The 13,955-nt window shown below is 38.0% G+C and overlaps 1 protein-coding gene across 1 annotated transcript in view; it reads right to left on the reverse strand.

Annotated features, from left to right (window-relative positions):
- Nucleotides 1–13,955, reverse strand: part of Ccdc178 (coiled coil domain containing 178) — a 360,500-nt gene that overhangs the window by 1,604 nt on the left and 344,941 nt on the right. The gene's annotated exons all lie outside the window — the stretch shown is intronic.

A 13,955-nucleotide genomic window follows, 5' to 3' on the forward strand; every position in this document is an offset into this window, starting at 1 on the left:
TGCTGGATATCTCAATTCCATCATGAGTGCATTTTATAAATAGAGACACAAAGCTGTACTTAAGTAGGTATAAGACGTTCTTATGGACACTAAGTAAGTTAATTCTATACAAAGCATGTAGTATGATACATGTTCATCAATTTTTATTACAAGTACTTAGATATTTATTAACAAATAATCACTTAAAATATTTTCCTGTAGGGACATGATCAGAATTCTCAAACAATGGTTTCTAAATAAGGAATAATGATTAAACATTGGAAAATCCACCTGAATAAGGCCACAAAATTATCACCTCTCTCTTAGAATGCCTTGTAATTGGATTCAGTCAAGTTGTTCAAGGAAAAGTCCCACTAGAATAGTCAAAGGGTGGTAGAAACATTTTAATCAGAAATGAAGATATCATCCATATGAAGACTAGGTGGCCAGTTAATGCACTTGTCTTTGCACTGTGAAAGACAATCATGTCTTAATCCTTTTAAGAATTTACATCTTGGTTATGGAGATAGCAAACAAACAAACAAACAAACAAACAAAAAAAACCAAAAAAATGGTAGTGGGGACTGAGACTTGGTCTTTAATGTGCAACTTGTAGGAAATATTAACATGTGGTTTTATTCTGTGATCAGCACTGACAGCCCATATGACTCAGAGTATACAGATGGGAGCTGACCGTAGCTCCTGCATCTGTGTGGGACTGTGGAAGTTCACACTATTACAAATGCACAGACACAAAAGATGGAGAAGCAGTGATTCCAGATTTTAACGTTGTACAACAAACTTAACCAGGCCAAGTATTGCTGTGATAAATTACTACTTAAAAATAATGTTAGACAAATAATACAGTGTGTTTCAGTCTGTTAATCTTAAATTGGCATTCTAGTTACATCAGAAGAAATGTTAGTTTTTCTAAGGTGCTCAGAAAAGGTTTTTTTTTTCCCTTAAAGTTGTAACTCTTTTCTATTGAGTTTCTGTTTGATTAATTAACTTATTAATCTCTCTCTCTCTCTCTCTCTCTCTCTCTCTCTCTCTCTCTCTGTGTGTGTGTGTGTGAGAGAGAGAGAGAGAGAGAGAGAGAGAGAGAGAGAGAGAGATGCATGCCCAGAGAATATCATGTGGCAGTTATGTTTTTCTTGCCATGATGTGAATCCCAGGGATGAAATCAGTCTTTAGGCTTGATAGAAATTGAGTCTCCTCAAGAGCCCCTTGTTGGAGTATTTATATTTTCTTAGGAAGTAAAAAAAATTCCTGATGAAAATCAATTAAGTCATTAATCTCAAATCAAACCAACTTATGTATGAGTTTTGTAGGAAAAGAAGCTCATTTTAAATTAATAAATTGGAAAAAGTCAAGGCATGTACATATTTTTATGAAGTTGGGGTGTGGCCATATTTTCAAAGATAGCATCCATTAATTTTGTCAACTTCATTTTCTTTGATTATTCCAAAATATTCTATCTAATGGTACTTTATGTTGCTGGGTGCCAGACAGCAATACATCTTATACTTTGAATCAAGTAACGCCACTTTGGATGGTAATTCTCTCAGAGTCATAAATAATCTAACAAAATTTCAAGTGCCAGGCATGGAAACCTTCCCCAGGAGTTGTCTAAGAGACTTCTAGAATAATACAGGACATTGCCATCACCCTTGATTGCTTACCAGAACTTGAAGGTAATAGCCTATTGCTGAAGATACCACACACACAGGACTTGGAGGAATTGATCTCAAACTGATCTAGAAGTTTCATCTCTGAGGACTGGCCCTCAGAGAGTGAAAATGCTGTATAGCTCTTAAAGGAGAAAATCAATTGACAATCCTACGTACCAAACTTTAAAACCTATGAACCACAATGACAACCAGCATGGCAAGACAGCTCCAAGGGCATAATATTGACGCAATTATCTTGGAGGTATTCAATGGCTATCTACTTGAACATTAACTCCACTTAATATGAAGGAATTCATTCCTGGTAATCTAGAACTACCTGTGACTGGTGAGTTCATGGACCCTAGAATAGAATCTATTACTGTCATTTCCCTAAATCATTATATTTGTAACTGCATTTTAAATATATCCTTATACCCCTAGGTAAGTATACCCCTAATCAAGTTTCTATTTGCATAAGATGCATACTATTACAGATTCATAACTAGTCAAATGCATAGATCAACTGACTGTGGGGGTGTTTAACACCAACTGACCAATCTATATTACAAACCTTACACCTTAGGGTCATAGAACATCATGGAAGAAGAAATATAAAGATCATAAGAGCCAGAGATTCAGGATAATTGCTGTAAGATAGTGTCTTTATATAGGGCAGAACAGCTACACCCCACAAAGATCTCAACAATATGGTAACCTAAGCAATGCCTACATAATGACAATACGAGTTGACAGTGTAACATGAATGCCGAAGTATATACAAGGCTTCACCCCCAGATGAAGTAAGAAACTAGTGGCCATCAAGAAAGGGGAATGAGTTTTTTCCAGGGTAAGATCCTTGGAAAGTTATTCAATTCGGAATGGTCAGTTACAATATGTATATAGACTAGCAACACTAAATGGACTCATAGTCTATGTTTACACACACACATAGAGACACACAGACACACAGACACAGACACACACACACACACAGAGCAATAATTGGAGAACAGGTCATGTATATGGGAGGGAGTGGGAAGGCCATAGGAGGAGTTAGAGGGGGAAGACTTTGTGGTGAAAATCATGCAATTATAGTACTCATGTATGATATTATCACAAATTGAAACCTTTAAATTAAAACAGAAGTATGAATACAACCCTGAAAACATTTACATAACTTAAGACTGAGTTATTATTGTGTGGAATAAGGCATTATTGTAAATGTCTGCCTAAACAGGTACTGGGAAAGTTGCCTTGCCTAAGTTGCTTCCACTTTGCATAACCTCCATCTTTAATCAGAACCTTCAACATTTAATCAGAAGAGGACATGTTTGAGTTATATTTCACATTATACTGAGGAATAGAGACAAAACTAAAAGATGTTTACCAGATTTTAAAAATGCAGATGTTTCCTCAAACAATAACACTGATCATGAAATTGAAACCAGATTGAAATTTAGATCATAATTGCAAGCTTTTTGGAATTTTTAACCATAAGGAGTCACTTTCTGGATATTGTTATCAATATCCCAAGGAAGTTTGGGGGGAGGGGAAATATATTCTTCTTGGGAGTGTTGGAGCATGGTAGATGCTCTAGAAGTATTCAAAGGGCAGGGAATGACATTTTTCTCTGGGTATGATTTTCCTGTGTCCTTGTGTATGCTGAGGGAATGCCATGACATTTGGAAGGACAGTGAAGCCTTCATATTAGAGACTGAAGGGAACTCCTTCAGTTCAACATCTTTCTTTTCCTTTTTTTCAATTCTGAAAGACATTTACAAAGTTGCTTTAGCCCTCAGTCCCAAGGGCAAGACAGAACTTAACTCCACAGATCAGTAATGTGACACGCAATTAATGCTCTATGAGCCGTTTGCCAGAATAGAGTTCGGTGGTCATCAGTTAAAACACAGCAATGATAATTGCAATTACTAGCTGATTTCTAGATTTGAGATTATACTTTATTTTAAAAGCATGATTATGTTCACTTCTGAGTTCTCCTATGAGCTGAGTATGCTTGTTCACAGGAACATTCCAGTATGGGAAAATGATAAATACGGGCAACAGTTAAGCAGGAAAACAATATTTTTAAAAACATATTTTTGAGAATTTCATTCATGTATACTGTGTTTTCACATAATTTCTACCAACTCTTTCCTTCACAACCCTCTCAGGCCATGATGTCTATAAGTATTTTACATACATATCTATATAAATCTACTGAGCCTATTTTTATGTTATTTATATGTACAACTGTTTAAGGTTGACCTCGTGGGACTGCATAACCTATCAGGGCTCATTTCCAGAGCAAACTGACTTTTCCTCTCTCATTAGCCACTGTCTAAGGATAGGTCCTTGTGAAGTTTCCCCATCCTCCTTGGTATTTCAAATTGAGTGGTCGTTATGTAGGTCTTGCTTAGGAGACCATTATGTTGAGAGCTCATGGGTACACCTCCCCTGTCATATATAGAAGATACCATCTTGAAGTAGACATCTTCCTGGTCCTCTGGCTCTTACCATCTTTCCACTTCCTCTTCTGCAATGTCTCCTGAGCCTTATGTGCCCATTGTACTAATTGTGGGGTGTGTGCCTCACAGGCTCTTCTCTGAGTTTTGACCAAGAACAATGGCAAAATAAGACTTTTTTATCAACATTGTTATGACAAAGGACAACTTTCTTCCCCCTCTCCCTCCCCTCTCCTTTGCCTTCTCTCCATGCCTCCTCTCACATTCACTTGTTTCAAGGTATTCCTACTTAGCTCAGGCTGCTGAGCTCTGACTGAAGCACTGCCTGCTTCAGTCTCCTCAGTGATGGGAATGCAAGTATGTACCATCACATCTAATCAATCTTAGTAACTCATTAGCGGGTTTGATACTTAGAATTAAGAAGAAATCAGACATCACTTTTCAACCGAAGTAGTCAAACGAACAAAAATCCCTGAAAAAAAATACCCTTTTACTGAATCTAAGAGTCACAGGGCCTCATTTCTTTTGTATTTATAATCAGAGTGGCACTGGTTTTCCTGGATGAGAATAGTACCAATAGTACAGAAGTTAGATCAAACCTCTGTGGTCAGAGAAAAACAACACAATCCAATGCTTTTGAGGACATGAAAATGGTCTGGACACATTAGCATGTTATTGCTTGTTTCTGAATTCTACATGGGTGTTTCTGAATTCCACATTAATGTTCCCGAATTCCACATTAATGTTCCCGAATTCCACATTAATGTTTCTGGATTCTGCATCCATGCTTCTGGATTCCACATTGATGTTTTTGGATTCCATATAGATCTTTCCGGATTCTAAATTGGTATTTCTGTATACACTGCTGTATCATAAGTGTGTGACCACACTGATGAATGAACTTACAATAAAAAATGTCAAGTTTCATAATGTAAACCCAATTAATCTCTCTCATAGAATTTGATACAGCAACCTTAATATAATATTATCTTAATAAATTCTTGATGGCAGTTATGAGTTAATCATTTAAAACAGACTCCTGCTCCAGTCTTCAGTCTCCTTGACACCGAGACCGTTCAGGGATGAGTTCAGGTCCTGTTGCATTTTCTAATAACAATGTGCACAGCTTTTACAATTCCAGTCGTTTCAATCGTCTTTTGTCCTACAGTTTTAGGAGATTAACTGACAACATCTAACCTGATGACATAGAGGCTTCCTGATCCACAACTTGTTGCTGTCCCACTGACTTCCAGCTGATGACCAGTGAACATGCCCTGAGACTCACTCTGGAGTCACTAAGATGGGAAGCAGATGCAGTTTGACAGACACCCACTTCCAGATCAATCTCTGCAGCTCTCTAAGTGAGGTGTGATCACTGTAAATCTTTTTCTGCAGTTGATTTATACTGTAATTAAGGCAGAGGAGAAGCACATACAAGGCCAAAAGCAGAAAAGTAGCACACATTTTTCATGGAAAGTTTCCCTCACTGTAAGTCAGAGCACAGGGGAGTGTTAAAAAAAATGTTAGGAACTGGTCCTGCTCACTGCTGTGATATGGGGAACAGTAAGCCATCCGTGTTTTCTGTACAAACACATATACATTTCAGTTGACTTTACAAAAATGCAAATGGTGAGTTGATCTTGTAGCTCATGAAAGCAATATTCCAGCATTTCTTCTCCTTCTTTTTAAATCAAATTATCTTCCAATGCCTTTCAGTGGAAGTGTGTTAAGGAGACACGGGAGCAGTGAATGCTTTCTGGTGCACCTTTGCAGAGGTAAGTGGGGAAGGGATGGGGAGGGGGAGGGAGAGGGAGGAGGACTTGCCCTGTACACATGGATCAGACCTTTTGAGGGATTAAAAGCACCAGAGATTGCATAGCTGAATGGCTCTGAAGAAAGAAAAAAATGTTATTTTGTCTTTTTTTTTAAATGCAGTGTTATTGGATTTTTAGCCCTGCAGTATTCATAAGAAATATTATATTGATAAATTTTAGGCACACTTTCAAATATTTCCAGATTTCAAAACAAAGTAAGATAAGACTGGAAGAGTCAAGCAGATGTGGGCCTTTTTGGTGGGTTTGCACAATCTGAAGGAGGATGGGGAATCTATAAAATGAGGCTGTATTTCTAGAAATATAGTGGAATATTACTTCAATTAAGGAGGAATAAACCCATCCTTTGGACCATGTCAAGACAAATGATGAAGGAAAAGTGATATCTTATCCTTTTTTAAAATATATTTTGTTTTTTTACTAGGTATTTATTTCATTTACATTTCCAATGCTATCCTAAAAGTTTCCCACCTACTCCCCGACCCACTCCCCTACTCACTCACTCCCACTTCTTGGCCCTGGCGTTCCCCTGTTCTGAGGCATATAAAGTTTGCACGACCAATGGGCCTCTCTTTCCACTGATGGCCGACTATGCCATCTTCTGATACATATGCAGCTAGAGACACGAGCTCTGGGGGAGTACTGGTTAGTTCATATTGTTGTTCCACCTATAGGGTTGCAGACCCCTTTAGCTCCTTGGGTACTTTCTCTAGCTCCTACATTGGGGGCCCTGTGATCCATCCAATAGCTGACTGTGAGCATCCACTTCTGTGTTTGCTAGGCCCCGGCATAGTCCCACAAGAGACAGCTATATCTGGATCCTTTCAGCAAAATCTTGCTAGTGTATGCAATGGTGTCAGCATTTGGAGGCTGATTATGGGATGGATCCCCAGATATGGCAGTCTCTAGATGGTCCATCCTTTTGTCTCAGCTCCAAACTTTGTCTCTGTAACTCCTTCCATGGGTGTTTATATATATATATATATATATATATATATATATATCACATATATACATGAAGTATATATACACCACACATATATACATGTACTATATATATATATATATATATATATATATATATATATATATATGTACCATATATATGTGTACCACATATATATACCATATATATTTCACTGGTAGTTTAAGCAAGAGTAGTCCTTATTCTAAATAAATTTAACTCAAGGTAGAAAGTACTTTGAATGCCCTATTCTAGCCTATTGGAAATGACAGATCCATGCCAATGATTCATTGAAGTGCTAGCGCTTCCGCTAGATTCTTGTGTGTGCTTGTGGGAAGAACATAACATAGGGAAAAATTATCCTTACTCCGCTCATTCAAGAAGCAAAGGCTTGCTAAATAAAAAGAACAACTTCCCCCAAATTATTCTCATAAATAAAATTGGTTGCTAATTTTCTCCCTCAGACTTATTGCTAATTTAATTAGCAGTTTAATCTCACTTTTCTTCCTTTCTTATCAGAAGAGGAACACTGTGTGTTTCTTTGAGGAAATCAAATGTTTCATTTAAAATATTTTTGTAAATACTGAATAGTCTGTTCCATTTATCAAGATGAATAAAGCCGAATAATATATTAAGTGATTTCATATAATGTGCAATTTTTAAAAAAATAAATCATATCATTTTAAAATTCCATATTTCTAAAATTTGTTGTCAACATGATCTCTCATGGGGCAGCATCCATTAAGTCCCCAGTAGGTACAATCAGGAGCGAGTATTTGGTGTGAAGAAAAGGAGCTTGTAAAACGAAATCTTAGCTGGGCATGGTGGTAGACATGGCAATCTTTGAACTCAGGAGGCTCAGACAGAAGAATCCAGTTTTCCAGGCTAGCCTGAGCTCATAGCAATGACATGATGCAAAAGAATTAAGTAAAACAAAACAAACTAACCAACCAGGAAATAACTGACTGACCACCACCCACCCAGCCGCACACTGACCAACCAACCAACCAACCAGCCAATCATTAAACTCCCTGGATCTTGTGGTTAGAGTTCCGTCCTTCCATGGGCACACTAGTTCTTGTGTTTAGAATATTTCTCCTACTTCAGCAGAAAATGTTTCGGTGAGAACTAGAAAAGCAACACAAGTTTTTCAGGAGAGTCTCTTTCTAAATATTAGAGCTCAGTGTAAGGTTTGATCTCATGTGACATGTAAATAACCAGTTTAACAACATTGTGCAGATGCTGATATGGCCACAGAAGGATGGCTTTTGAGGAGAGTAACTGCATGACTAGATAAGAGCCTAAGAATATCTTACAAGGGATGCTGACCCACAGACAAAGCAAGAGACAGAAAAGACATGTGGCTACTTAGGAGATGATAAATAAGTACGCACTTCTGGAGTTCAGGGTAATAAAGCCGAATTGTAAAGTGGGTGTGCATCATCTAGGGTTTTCTAAGATGCGCATTAAGGAAAATGACTACTGACAACTGTGAGCAAGAAAATGGAGCCACTGGGCTGAATTATAAATGGAGCATCTATAGGTGGAGCTCAGACTCCATGGACATGAAAGACAGAGTGTGGGTTCCATCACGATGGGATGCACGATTGATTTGTACCTCACTCTAATTGTCACAATAGGGATCACTTGTCTTTGCTAAAACTAATGCACTTCAAAGGATAAAATCTCAAATCAGCAGCACCCTCCCCAGGAAGCATAGACAACGCTGTAAGTTTTCAGAATTGTTTTCCTTTCGTTGTTAATTGTAAGCTGAAGGTGTTCTGGGCTGCAGGAACAAGTTGTTGCTGTTGTTTTCTCTTCTAGTGTTTATATGTTCTACACAATTATAGATTTTACAAACCATAAAATTATATTATTAAACAATTTGTTGGTTATTCGCTGCCATACTGTAGACCTAGGTCTAGATATTTTCTACATATTTTCTTCTATTCCTTTCTTTCTTACACAAGTTTCCTCTGCCTTCAATCTTCATTAAATATTATATGACTATATTAACACGTTCAACTTCTCAATAGTTCTGTTGGTAATATTTTTTGCACTGCTAGTGTGCTATGAGGCTCCGCAGAACTCTGAATAACAACATCAAGCCATCAACTGTGCCAGAATCTAAGGGGCTGAAGTCTGTTTTTTTTTTTTTTTTTTTTTTTTTTCTGGAGGAAACTAAGGAGTTTTGTGGAGAGCTTTACGTGGAAGATTGTAGACAGTGCCTGGGTTGTACTGCCCAGCAGAGAAAGGAGCTGGAGAAACTGGATGCTTGATGGCATGGCACCTGGTCATACTCCCTAGTGGTTCCATGTGGCAGGAGTGGTTTAAAAGGGGAAAGAGGAAGCCAATAATGACATATTGAACACAAAGGTTCTCTGTTGTCTGTAATGAGAGCTCACTCACAGGCCTGCACTGAAGACCACTATGTCAGTCCAGCAGTTTCAGTTGCAATCTGTCTGACCACTGCAACAGTCTTTACATACAGTCCTCTGGAGGTTGTGCCAAGCTGACCAAATTGCCGATGTCAGGAAGTATCTTTGCTCCCAATATGGGACAAAAATAGCATAAGATGTAATTGTTTAGCCCACCATTACTCTGAATTTGTTTAGATAATACCAATTAGTCAACACAAATGAAAAAGACTTGTTACAGCTGAATGCGTTTGAAAATGTTTATCACTTTCGGTTTTGTTTTGTCTGCTGGTGATCAGGCCAGATTTCACTGTGGAAGTCACAAGTTGCAAGTAACACACACATCGTTTACTCTCTTTTTGAGGTGTGTGTGTGTGTGTGTGTGTGTGTGTGTGTGTGTGAGTGTGTGTTCTCATATACACGTATTTCAGGTTGGGTGAGATGTCGCTATGCTAACCAGCCCCTTTCTTTATATATTTCGGGTTGGTTGGAGGCACTGCTGTGCTAACCAGCCCCTCTCTGAGTTTCTCACTTTGGAATTTTTATTTGTTATGTCTTCAAAATTACCATTTTTTAAATACAACATTAAATCTGCCTTCAATCTCGTTCTACATATTGTTTATCTTGGTCATTCCAATTCTTATCTCTAGACAGTTTTGTTGGTGTTTATTTATTCCTCAGTTGTCCATGACAGATAGTGGTCACTGTGAAATGTCCTCTCTGCTTAACTCCACTTTTCTATGAGATCTTGGCTGGTTTCAGCTGATTACATTGTCTATTCGCTATTTGAATTTTTCTTATGTTTTTGGTAATGATGTTTTATTTAACTATATTCTTTGAATTTTTTACCTTCCCTGCTGGTGAATATTTTCCTATTTCTATACATTGTCTAGAGATTTGTTTGAAGGTGAAGTTAGGTCACTTGAAAATAGTTTGATTTTTCTTTTAATTTTTTTTTTTTTAGTCTGGGTCTTATAACTTGCAAGAAATCAAATGCATTAGAAAAGATATGTTAATAAAACTTAGAATGCCTTAATGTTTTCATGTGTTACAACAACAACAGAACCCAACAGTACTTTATAAGAAATCCAAAACATCACTAGCAGCAATTCTGAGGTGATTTTAGTAAGTAGAAACACTGCCTAGTGGCATAAGCATCTATCTATGAATTCCTGAGGAATCTACTAAAAAAAAAAGCTGCCAGCTTTGGAAGCAACTCAGGCTTAGGGGTATTTGAGTTGTTTGTGAAAGAAAAAGAACTTGAAAATTCACCCATCGTTGTCAAATCTTTGGAATGCAATATCAAAGTTGAATGAATATTGTCTTGCTCAGCAAAGGTCAGCCTGAAATTCCATAGTCAGCACATAAGAAGTAGTTGATTTACATGTCCTAACAATCCCTAGTTAGTACGTCTTTCCCTATAGAGGATTCTTATCATCTCACTTTGGAAATACTTAATAAAATTTGAAATGAAGTATTTCCAGGGGTAATCCAGACAAACAAGATTTGGCTAAGGGTTACCACTGTGACAGCAAAGAAAATGCTCTGCAGTGTGACCAGGGACCAAGAGTAATACTTTTTGAATTGTTGCATACATTTCAGCAATGAATGTATTGTGCTATAACTGTTCCTCAATTTCCCAAGACAGCCACCCAGTGTACCTAAAACCAAGTCTTTGAGAAAGGACCATGTTAGTCAGTGTTCTATTGCTGTGAAGAGACACCATGAGCAAGGCAACTCTTCTGAAATAAAACACTTAACTAGGGGCTGGCTTGCCATTTCCAATATCATCATGACAGAGAGTATGGCACTGGGGCAGTAATTGAGAGTTATATCCTGATTCATCTGCAAGCAGAGAGATAGAGAGACAGATATAAAGATAGAGACGGAGATGGGGATGGGGGTGGGGGTGGGGATGGGGATGGGGATTGGAAGGGAAGGAAAGGAAAGAAGAGCAGGGGGAGGAAGAGAGACAGAGTGGGGAAACACACACACACACACACACACACACACACACACACACACACACACACACATGGGTGGGGAGGGAGAGACCAGACCTGGCATGGGTTTTTAAAACATCAAAGTCTACTCACAGTGACTCATTTCTTCCAACAAGGTCACACCTATTCCAATATGACCACAATACTCCAACAATGTCACATGCCTTTTTCTTTTTAACTTAGTTATTCTCCTGTACAGTAATCCAGACCTCAGTTTACTCTCCCTCCTCTCCTCCTAGTCTCTCTCTCTCTCCCCCCTCCCCTTTCCCTATCCACTTCTCCTCTATTTCCCTTCAGTAAAGGGCAGGCTTTCCAGGGATATCAACTAAACATGGCATATCAGGTGGCAGTAAGACTAGGAACCTTTCTTCATATTAAGGCTGAAAGAGGCAATCTAGTAGGAAGAAAAGGGTCTCAAAAGCAGGTAAAAGCGTCAGACGACCCCCCCCCCCACACACACACACTGTTAGGAGTCTTACAAAAGGACCAAATTACACAACTGTAAAATATATGCAGAGGTGGGTCACACCTCTTGATCCTGCTCTGATAGTTCCACTCCCATTTAAATCTAGAAGCCTATTGGGACCATGCTTGTTCAAAGCATCCCGGTGTTGTTGTTGTTGTAGTAGTAAGTGTTTTAAATGCATCTTCTGCAGGCTAAGTACAGTCCTTTTCTTTATATAGGTTTCATCTATTTCTGTTTCACACTCTTATCATCTCCTCGAATCTCACCATCTCCCTCTTTCCTCCCCTTCTTTCTTTTTCTTCTTCGTTCTCCCCTTTTCTCTCTCACTCACTGTTCCTGAGTCACCTCATGATTTGGCTCCTGGGACCTACAGGCAACTGCTCTCCTGGGAGTGGTTAGTTAGTGCTCTAATCCCAATTATGTGCAAGACCTGGGTCTCAGCACCTTTCAGCACGTTATCTTTTTTGTTTGTTTGTTTGTTTTGTTTTTCGAAACAGGGTTTCTCTGTGTAGCCCTGTGTGTCCTGGAACTCACTCTGTAGACCAGGCTGGCCTTGAACTCAAAAATCTGCCTGCCTCTGCCTTCCAAGTGCTGGGATTAAGTGTGCCACCAATGCCCTGCTACGTTATCTTTTTCTGGACAATCTCTGAACTTACCTCTTTTCTGTGGCATTGAATTTATAGTATACTGACATTGCCTCTTTTTAAAATTCATGAACCATGTTTTGTTTTTTCATCTAAGATCAAAAGCTATCTATAATACCCATTTTTTAAAAATACTTAAGAAAAGTTTCCAGTTTTAATTTTTTTTTCTCTCTCTCTCTTCAAATGTTTGCCATAGGTTAGTGTTCTCAGGATTCTTGGAGATAATTAATCTCTCTGTCACTTGGTGAAGTTAGTATTTCTCAGACCTTGTAACTCACTTCATTTGAATCTGTTCATTGGCTTCTATTCACATCCTTTTGGTGTCCCATGCTGTCTTCAGTCAATATGTGTTGGCACACTTGCATTATCCCAAGGTTCAGTAATAGTTGTCTCTTACTCTCTTTGCTAATAAACTGCTTCTATTACCATATTCCCTTTTTTGATGCCCAACAGGTATTTAAATGATTGTTATTTGACTTTATTATTGCCTATTTTTCATATGTACTTTTATCATTCTGATGCCCGAGAAATGAGTTAAGTATATTCTCACAGTATTTGGTTTTTTTTTTTAACATCTTTATTTTTTATTTAAATTTTAAAAAAATTTTAGTTGATAATTTTACAAATTTATATAATGAATTTTAGTTATGTTCACCACTTACAACTATTTTTAAATGACAGTGATTGAGAAATGTTCATAAGTGTTGCTGTTTAATAATGCCAGATGTGTAGAATTTTAAAATCTCTGATGTTGCCTACCCAGTGATTTCTGATGTGGCAGATGTTTATCTCTGACTCTGGAAATCTGAAATGCATTTTGGTGGATTATTTGAAAGTTTGAACTATTTTTCAAATTTCATGCTAAACTATGAAATATAACATAAAGTATTTATTTAAGTCGGGGTCATACATCAAAAGATACAGTGCAATTAAACAGCCTCTTAGTTTAATGAATGCTACAAGTGTCCAGCATCTCTCATTACAGTAAGCTAAGATACAAAAAAAAACCCTCAAACTTTAGAGATGCTATGGGGAATACAGTTTGCTTCCTTTATTCTCCTAGAGACAAAATTAAAATCTTTGCTCTAATAAGTGGGTGTGGGTTTCTGTTACTGTGGTAAATACTATGACACTGGGAAGAACAGACTTATTTTGGTTTTGACTTTATAATCCCTCATCTAAAGAAGCCAGGACAGGAATTCACGGCAGGAACCTGGAGGCAGGCAGTGAAGTAGAGAACATAATATGGAGGAACACTGCTTATGGGCTGGCTCCACATGCCTCACTCAGATTACTTTACTCTACCACTTAGTAACAGCTGCACAGGGTGGCACTGGCCCCCAGTGGGATGGGCACTTCTATACCAATTATATATTGTTCTTATAACCCCCTTTCTGGACTGAGCCCTCCAACCACCCTCCTAGTTCTGGCCCTTTTACTCCTCCCTAAGAGTTCTCCCTTATACTTTAATGAATTCATAGTTCATCACTCTGCCTTATTGCTTGTCCCTTTAGACCC

This window comes from Mus musculus, chromosome 18 (assembly GCF_000001635.26).
Source record: "Mus musculus strain C57BL/6J chromosome 18, GRCm38.p6 C57BL/6J".
NCBI lineage: Eukaryota > Metazoa > Chordata > Mammalia > Rodentia > Muridae > Mus > Mus musculus.